The 8,987-nt window shown below is 44.1% G+C and overlaps 1 long non-coding RNA gene across 1 annotated transcript; it reads right to left on the bottom strand.

The window, feature by feature from the left end:
• Nucleotides 1-4,990: 4,990 nt before the first annotated feature.
• On the bottom strand, nt 4,991-6,228 carry LOC149358071 (uncharacterized). Its single transcript, XR_016289939.1, has 3 exons — nt 5,820-6,228; nt 5,481-5,586; nt 4,991-5,189 (listed from the first exon to the last, which is right to left on the bottom strand). It is a non-coding gene; the product is annotated as an uncharacterized LOC149358071 (long non-coding RNA).
• Nucleotides 6,229-8,987: the final 2,759 nt, after the last annotated feature.

Raw genomic sequence — 8,987 nt, 5'->3', positions numbered from 1 at the left:
ACGAACACAAATGATAACACCCATTTTCTGCGGCCTTGCGTGAACGAACGAACACTACAATGATACGTGGCAATATATATATATATATATATATATATATATATATATATATATATATATATATATATATATATAAAGGGTGTCCCAGCTAACTTGGACCAAGATTTATAAAAAAACTAAGCGTTCTTCAGAACTGAAATCGCGTGGATGTTGTTAAGGTTTCCCTAAACTTACCATACCATTTTTTCGCTCCTCCTATTTGAATAATTAGTCGCGATAAATAAATTAACTTTTTAAATATAGCTTGAAACGTTCAGGCGTCAATAGGAAAGTTGTGAAGCTCCACAAATATCGTCCAACCAAGGCACTTCCATCGAGATAGACTTGGCGTGGCCGTTTTTATTCGGGAAAAACGAAAGCCCGCGGAGTTTAAAAAATACCACGTGACAGCGCGCTCAGGGCAAGGTAGATGTACTATGGTAGCGTAGGCTCCATAGAAGCCCATACGTTCAAAACATGGCGGCTTGTGGTGCGCAGCCAGCGCCGTCTTCGAAATGAGTGGACAACTAAAAAGTGACGTCATAATTAAAACAAAAACGCGACGTCGAAGTCACGTGTTTTAGTGACGTCATATTCGTGACGTCAGCGTCATGTGCTGCTTGGCGGGAAAAATAAACTGCTGAACGCCGCGACGCTTCAGCGCGACACCCGACACGAGAACGAAGAAAGAAGACACGACGAGTGCCGACTACCAACGCTATTTTTAGGTAGTCAGTTCTCGTTGTGCCTTTTTCCTTCGTCCTCGCCTCAGGTGTCGCGCTGATTGTCAGGGTTGTAATGTGGCAACATGGGCAGTTATTTATGTTACTGCCACATTAGTTTTAGGTGTAATGGCTCCTTGCTTGAGTGCTGTTTCTGAGCATCCAAGTTTGGAAGCAATGGGCTGTGGTAGAATTGTGTTGAGTTGTGCTCACACAGAAAAGGACAGTGAAGTATTTTTAATAAAAGTGATGATTTAACGAGTTGAAAGGCACAGTACACAAGAATCTAATTAGTGACACAAAAATACAGTGCTGATGTAATCCGTGAGGGAAGTTTAAACTATAAAGATAAGGTAGTTTGCCTGGTGTGCATAAATGCCATTAATGCTCTGCAAGCAGCACTGCACTTTCCCAGCAAAATTAGGGCTTCCTTTAAAACATGCAAAGGACAGACATCTTCATCAGTACAATCAAACGCAATGCACATAAATGAAACAAAATCGAGGAGCACTCATACACAATGGGGAATCATGAAAAAGTTAAGAATATTCAATTCACCTTTCTTTTTTTAAAAAAAATGAGCTTGTAGTCGCACGAAGTGTTCAAGCTGGCACTAGCTCCTGGATATTATTGAGGAAGATTCCGATATGAAACGACTAACCTCATTAAAGCCTGGTGTGTGCCTGGACCCTGGCCTGCGTGGCAATTTTCTTGAACGCAAAAATGTGTCCCGTGTGATATGCACGTACCTATGCCACCAACTTGCATTGTGATGGGAGGTTATAGCACCTGCAACGGTGCATTTTTTTGCTTCACGTTTACGTGCATTTCACATGCGGCTTGTTTACGCCAGGAAAATTCACTCCATGCAGGCCAGGCTTAACACACTAATAGAAACAGTATCTGTCTGAGCACTGTACATCTTGCATAGCGACCAGACCGTAACATGTGACATATAAGGCACTTTTTCCTGATATATGATCACTACACAGTATCATGTCGGCATGTCTACAAAACTGAAGGTGTACAAAATCCTTTTCAGTCGCAGTTTTCAGTGCTCAGCAACATGTAAGCACTGTAGACATTCAAAGCAGGATTCACTTGATGTTTGCAAAAGATAAGGTTACAGATTTCTTATTAATGTCTTTGTTTTATGGGGTTTAACGTCCTAAAGCGACTCACGCTACCAGAAAAACTCTCCATTATTAAAGCGCTGCCTAACATTCTGAGGGATATAAAGCCCACTTACTTAAACCCACTGCCAAATGCATATTGATCCCAGTGCTTCTACACCACAAACACCATTGACGCTCATGCACGATTTACCCTAGAACAGTCAGCAAACAAGCACAACCATTGTCCTATTGGAAGCGCTAGGAAATCAGCAGAATTCCCTTTGCAGCATGCACTTCTGTACAAACTACCATCTAACCATCCGAACGGCACATTCGATACCTCTCACCATACGGACCATTATATAGGAGGAAACTTTCTGTCTTCCATGGGAAATTAGTGACAATGCCACAGCAGTGACAAAAGTAATATTGTAGCATCGCAGCACGATATATGAGTTTGTAACAAATAAGACCAGCCTGAACAATGCAAAACAGTAGCAAAGGCGTACTGCCACTAGATTATCACTGCCAGAAGGTATGTGCACTGCAAACTGATACTCAACATGACTCACACAATATGACAGTTGCAGAACAGATGTTGATGGCAAGGCATGGATGAAAACATTTTTCATGAAGCAGTGGTACATACAGAGCGGTAGGAAAGTAAAATATTTTTACATAAAGATAAGGAAAATTGGTGGATCACTAAAACACCACACCACAAAAAAGCCGCAAGGCCACTCATGCATTCTCAAATTTCAGATTACATAATCACTGCAAACAAAATTGCCGAGCACCTCAGCACGCGTCACACACATACAGTCGATAATTCACTTGTGTTGCAGATAAGTCACAGTAATGACAGCGTGTATATGGCACTACAGGTGTTCAAGCTGCACACAAGATATAACAGAGACCATAGTGCAGAGCTCCAGAAATTGAGCAAATTGGGCGCATAACAAGTACTAATAAAGGGGATGCAAGCGTCCTAAAGTAAGCAGGATCCACTGCAACAACTTATTTCAACTGCCCTAAATGTACAGATGCAGACATCAGTTAATGAAGCCCACTGTTGTGGCCCGACTGCAATCTTACCCGCCGTAGTAAACGTTGTAAAGCAGTGTGTGTTCATGAGATGAGAAACAATACCAGCAATCATTATAGCATGCCATGCCTGTAAACCTATAACATGCAAAACAGATATGGCTTCAATGTCATTGCAGGCTCCGTTTTGCTTCTGTTCGCATCTGCACAAGCCCTAACCATCTTGCAAACAAGAGGTTACCCCACATACCACTTTGCTTGCCTCTTGGAACCATTGTCGCAAAATGCGCCGCATCCTGATGACGCCAAAATAATGTCAGGGATTAGGCTATTACAGTGCTACATATGTACACACACCACCAGCCAGAACAAGGAATGACAAGAATAACTTTGCAATTGTTTGCTGATAATACCTTCTGAAGACAAACAAAGACCTTTGTGTTCATGCTTACTATATTGACGGCATGGAAAACATTTCCCTCAATTACTTAATAGGTCATGACCATCTATTTCGCAAGCACTGTTTGAACAGAGCACTTATTTATTTCAATGTAAACAGGAGCTTTCAACATGTGGAAAATGTGAAGGTCACAACAAGGAATGGTCATGGATAGTGCCCTGATGGCATGGAAAGCATTCCTGAAACAGTTATATGTCAGCAGCATCTATTTCACGAACGCAATTCGAACAGAGCGCTTATTTCTATGAAAACAGGAGCTATCGACATGTGGGAAATGTGAAGGTTACAAGGAACATTCCTGCATACGACCCTCATGGCATGGGAAACATTCCTGCAAGAGATTATTATTAGGTCAGGAGCATCTACTTCACAAGCACTATTAGGACAGATTGTTTATTTCTATGAAAAGAGGAGCTAGCAACATGTTAGAAATGTGGAAGTTACAAGAAAACCTTCATGCATACGACCCTGATGGCATGGAAAACATATTCCTCAATCACTTAATAGGTAAGGAGCAGCTATTTCACAAGTGCTTTTCGAACAGAGCGCTTATTGCTATGAAAAAAGGAGCTATCAACTTGTGGGAAATGTGAAGGTTATAACAAACAACCTTCCTGCATACGATCGTGATGGCGTGTAAAACATATTATGCAAACATATATAGTGTGACGAAACATAAGGCGAGATCTCAAGCAAACAGCGTTCCGCAGTCAGCCAGCGCGAGACACATTTCGACATCCTTGTCTTTCATGTGCCACCTAACACCGGAGACGCGAGCTGTCAATATGGAGAAAGAGCTATTTATGTGTGAACAGCGCAGATTGCAGTTGCATAATGGTTGCTGAATACTAGCGCAGCAAGCTTAACAGACATGTTGTAAAATTTAGGTTGAAATTTTTACCACAAACACTGAACTCGAATAGCATTTGAAGGCTGCTGGGAATGTTTTTCGCAACCTTCTTTTAAGGATGAACTTTCTGTTATGTGGTGCGGTACGCTACATTGAAATCATACTTAAAAATACATATTCCTCAAGCACTTCAACAAGTGAGGAGCATCAAAGAGTAAAAAAAAGGCTTGCCATTCGCATCTATTAATGGTTTCTTGGGGCTTACAAGGCCCTGGAAAGTGGAAGTGTTTCTACTCCCTTGGTCACATGGCCCAATGTCAGCTTGTAAACGGGAATCGAAGCATTGGAAAACGGAACTCTAAACGGGATCAGCAACTGTAGCCCTAGGGGCAAAAAAAACAAAACACGTGGCTGCTTCCATCGAGTATGCACTGTTTTATCATGGAGCCGAGGGCTTTGCAATTTTCGCACCTTTATCTTTACTATTGAAACCTGTCTGCTGAAAGGTTGTATGACAGCTCTTTCATGATGTGTATTTCATAAAGTATGCGCAGCAGAACCTGCAAGCCGCTCCAGCAGCTCAAAATCTTACGGATAAAATCCAACTATCAGTGGAACACGTGGAAGCCAGAGCTGCAGTGACCTGACAGATGGGAGCTTAAGAAGCCTTCTACAGTATCTGTACCCTTTTGGGCTATGGAAATACAAGCCCATGGCAAACGACTTGTTCTGTGAGGACCATCGGCGGGAAAACCTGCTAATGTGGCTCATTCTCAGTTGAGCCTCAACAAGTGATGCGAAGGCTGGCAAAACGTGGGCACGAACGCCCTCCACTATCTCGGCAACGGTCCTCATCTGACGCTGTCGCTGGAGCCTTCGTTGCAGCCTCATGCTTTGGTCCTGGTGCGCCTTCACTTTCAACGCACGTAGCTTGTGCTTGCAACGGTGGTCATGGCACGCTGCAAGATGAGAAATCACAGCCATCAGAGGAAACACATATCTTCCACATACAGGTATAAAATTCACATCTCTAAAGTATATTTAATTTCAATAACCATGCCTGATCGAAACAATTATGTTTGCATGCCCCTACCCCAATGTCTAAGTTCTATCTCCACAGTTTTTTTAAGCGTCTTACTCCAGTGCGCTGTGGAAAATTGTATACTATGATTATTATTTCACTTTTGGAATAATACTGTAAGAGCAAAACATCATCGCGAAAGTTTCCTTCAATCGGTAGCAGTACTTACGTTCACCACAAAAAACAGTGGAGGGGGCCGGTGCAAGCCTCCACTAGCAGTTGCCCAGGCGCCAACAATTTCTCATCCCTTCCAGGCAGCACATGGGTGGGGTCACCTGTACACAGAAAGCAACAAGGAAGATGGCTTTCAATCTTCAGAACAGCCACAACAAATAAACCACGTTGAAAACAAATCGCTTGGCACACCAACAGAAATGATTGACATATTTCATACTTCCGACAGTACTATGCTGAAGAGAAGTCACTGGAATACAGACACAAACGGATTCCATATTTCGCACTTCTATATGCAATGTAACTGTTTTGCTTACTGAGTAATGTCACTCACATCCACAAGCAGCAGCAGACGCAGCAGGGCAAGCCTCCACCAACGGCTGTGCAGAAGGCGAAACTGCCATGCCATCCATAAGCTTACACAAGATTGCCGGTACCAATATCTGTTAGAGACAAACGTGACAAGACAATGAGGGACAGCACACGGGACACGTAAACTTTACACATGCTTTCAGGGTTCGTTATAGACGAGACGCATTACAGTTGCGCCATCGTCAACTCTTGCAGCTGCCACAGAAAAGTCCGGGCATAGTTTAAAAGTAAACACGATAGACGTAAAAAATGCATGTCAGTCGTCTTCAGCACTAAGTACTCGTCACATAGCGGCATGCATTGCATTCGTCAAATGATGAAACTGCCACACAAGAGTCCGGGCGCAGTTTAAAGAGGACACGAACGCAGAAAATGCAATTGAATTCTTTTAAGCATTCATTACTTCTAATGACACAGCGGCATGCATTCAAAGTGCGCACCGGCATACGGCTGTGTATCGTGCACATGCAACTTCGATACACTAAGCGCACTCAAGCAGTTAACAGCACTCAAAACAAGACATGACCGCACAAACATGCAGGGGCAGCAGACACAAAGCTTACGTTCTCACGTCCTTGGGAAAGTGATGAAATGTGACGCCGCCAGACAGGTTATCGCTCGCACATCGTGCAACCGCACACCTCTTTTTTTGCGTACGGGGGCCCCACGGCCACAGACGATGCCCTTTTGGGGCAAAAGCGACAGAACCGCACCCAACCGAACGAAACTACACAGAAGCGCTGGCAAAAGGGAAAAGCGGAAACTGTACACGAACGATGCACACCAAGAACTCGAGCAACAAGCAACGAGGAAAAAGTAGGGCTAGCAGAATCGAGTTTCAAACAAAAGCAAGCAGAATGGTCAAAAGATATGAAAAGGGTAAGACATCAGAGCACCGTCAATTTTGGAATCGTCCCGCTGCCATTGCCGCTGCTCTGAGCGAGCGCTGTCATAAAAATTTTTACAAAGCAAGCGCTATACTTTCTAACAAAATGCACACAACTAAAATATTTTAAAAAGGAATCATTGCAATTGTTTTTAAATGCTTTTGAAACACAAAATATGTCCTAATTATTTTCCTCTTCTAGTTGTTTGTCCACTCATTTCATTTTGGCGCTTTAGTTCCACCCCTAATTTGATGTCGCTAGCACTTGGTTCTGGACCGCATTCGGGCTCCGGCTTCGCGACCTATTTCAATAGACCTTGCTCAGGGCGCCCAGATGCGCCGCGATTAACAGCGCTCTCATCTGTATTTTGTAAACAACATCACCCGTTTCGCGCCTTTCGTGCTGCCCAAGACAGGGCTTCGCGATGTGCTTGGTTCCAAGATAAGCGCCAGTGGGTACGGGCGGCAATGGAAAGAAAGCGCGGCTCCTGTTTTTCAGCGTAATTCGTACGACGTTATCAGGCTTCTTATATGCGGCTTTGCTTGTTGGGGTCTTGCTCCCAAGTTCAAACTCATGAGATTGTCATCGTTCCTCCGCATGCATTCTGCTAACGTGAGTGTGCAGTTATTGCCGCAGAAACGGGAGCCGCGCTTTCTTTCAACTGCCGCCCGTACCCACTGGAGCTTATCTTGGAACCAAGCACATCGCGAAGCCCTGTCTTGGGCAGCACGAAAGGCCCGAAGCGGGTGGTTTCTTACAAAGCACGGATGAGAGCGCTGTAATCGCGGCGCATCCGGGTGCACGGAGCGCGCTGTCACGTGGTATTTTTTAAACTCCGCGGGCTTTCGTTTTTCCCAAATAAAAACGGCCGCGCTAAGTCTATCTCGTTGGAAGTGCCTTGGTTGGACGATATTTGTGGAGCTCCACAACTTTCCTATTGACGCCTGAACGTTTCAAGCTATATTTAAAAAGTTAATTTATTTATCTCGACTAATTATTCAAATCGGAGGAGCGAAAAAATGGTACTGTAACTTTAGATACACCTTAACAACATACACACGATTTCAGTCCTGAAGAATGCTTAGTTTTTTTATAAACCTTGGTCGAAGTAGCTGGGACACCCTGTATATATATATACAGGGTGTCCCAGCTAACTTGGACCAATGTTTATAAAAAAACTAAGCGTTCTTCACAACTGAGATCGCGTGGATGTTGTTGAGGTTTATCTAAAGTTACAGTACCATTTTTTCACTTCTCGTATTTGAATAATTAGTCGAGATAAATAAATTAACTTTTTAAATATAGCTTGCAACGTTCAGGCGTCAATAGGAAAGTTCTAGAGCTCCACAAATATCTTCCAACCAAGGCACTTCCAACAAGATAGACTTGGAGTGGCCGTTTTTGTTGGGGAAAAACGAAAGCCCGCGGATTTTAAAAAATACCACGTGACAGCGCGCTCCGTGCGCCCGGATGCGCCCGGATGCGCTGCGATTACAGCTCTCTCATCCGTGCTTTGTAAGAAACATCACCCGCTTCGGGCCTTTCGTGCTGCCACCGGGCCTCGCGATGTGCTTGGTTCCAAGATAAGCGCCAGTGGGTTCGGGCAGGAGTTGAAAGCGCGGCTCCCGTTTCTGCGGCAATAACTGCACACTCACGTTAGCAGAATGCATGCGGAGGAACGATGACAATCTCATGATCTTGAATTTGGGAGCAAGATCCCAAACAAGCAAACAAGCCTGATAACGTCGTGTGAATTACGCTGAAAAACAGGAGCCGCGCTTTCTTTCCATCGCCGCCCGTACGCACTGGCGCTTATCTTGGAACCAAGCACATCGCGAAGCCCTGTCTTGGGCAGCACGAAAGGCCGGAAGCGGGTCGGGTGATGTTTCTTACGAAGCACGGATGAGAGCGCTGTAATCGCGGCGCATCCGGGCGCACGGAGCGCGCTGTCACGTGGTATTTTTTAAACTCCGCGGGCTTTCGTTTTTCCCGAGTAAAAATGGCCACGCTAGGTCTATCTCATTGGAAGTGCTTGGGTTGGACGATATTTGTGGAGCTCCACAACTTTCCTATTGACGCCTGAACGTTTCAAGCTATATTTAAAAAGTTAATTTATTTATCTCGACTAATTATTCAAATAGCAGGAGCGAAAAAATGGTACTGTAACTTTAGATAAACCTCAACAACATCCACGCGAATTCAGTTCTGAAGAACGCTTAGTTTTTTTTTATAAATCTTGGTCC

The sequence above is a fragment of the Amblyomma mixtum genome, chromosome 3 (genome assembly GCF_055824585.1).
Source record: "Amblyomma mixtum isolate Tamu chromosome 3, ASM5582458v1, whole genome shotgun sequence".
Classification (NCBI taxonomy): domain Eukaryota; kingdom Metazoa; phylum Arthropoda; class Arachnida; order Ixodida; family Ixodidae; genus Amblyomma; species Amblyomma mixtum.
This window is presented reverse-complemented; position numbering and strand designations above follow the sequence as displayed.